This window comes from Arachis duranensis, chromosome 4 (genome assembly GCF_000817695.3).
Source record: "Arachis duranensis cultivar V14167 chromosome 4, aradu.V14167.gnm2.J7QH, whole genome shotgun sequence".
NCBI lineage: Eukaryota > Viridiplantae > Streptophyta > Magnoliopsida > Fabales > Fabaceae > Arachis > Arachis duranensis.
The window spans coordinates 88,526,392-88,526,822 of NC_029775.3; positions in this window are offsets into that span (position 1 = coordinate 88,526,392).

Here is a 431-nt window from a genome sequence, read left to right on the forward strand (position 1 = left end):
TGTTGCATTAGAGAAACTAATTGAGGCTTAAGCTCAAAGTTGTTTGCTCCAATGGCAGGGATAGAGATGCTTCTCCCATAGAAGTCGGAGTAGGTGCAGTAAAGTCACCCAACACCTTCCTTGCATTGTTGGCATTGTTGTTGTTTTCGGCTGCCATGGTTTCTTCTCCTTTGAAGATTTCTGTTAGGTCCTCTACAGAAAATTGTGCCTTAGCTTTTCTTAGCTTTCGCTTCAAGGTCCTTTCAGGTTCAGAATCAGCCTCAACAAGAATGCTTTTGTCTTTGCTCCTGCTCATATGAAAGAGAAGAGAACAAGAAAATATGGAATCCTCTATGTCACAGTATAGAGATTCCTTGAGATGTCAAAGGAATAGAAAAATAGAAGGAAGAGGTAGAAGAAGAATGTGAGAAGAGGGGAAGAATTTTCGAAAA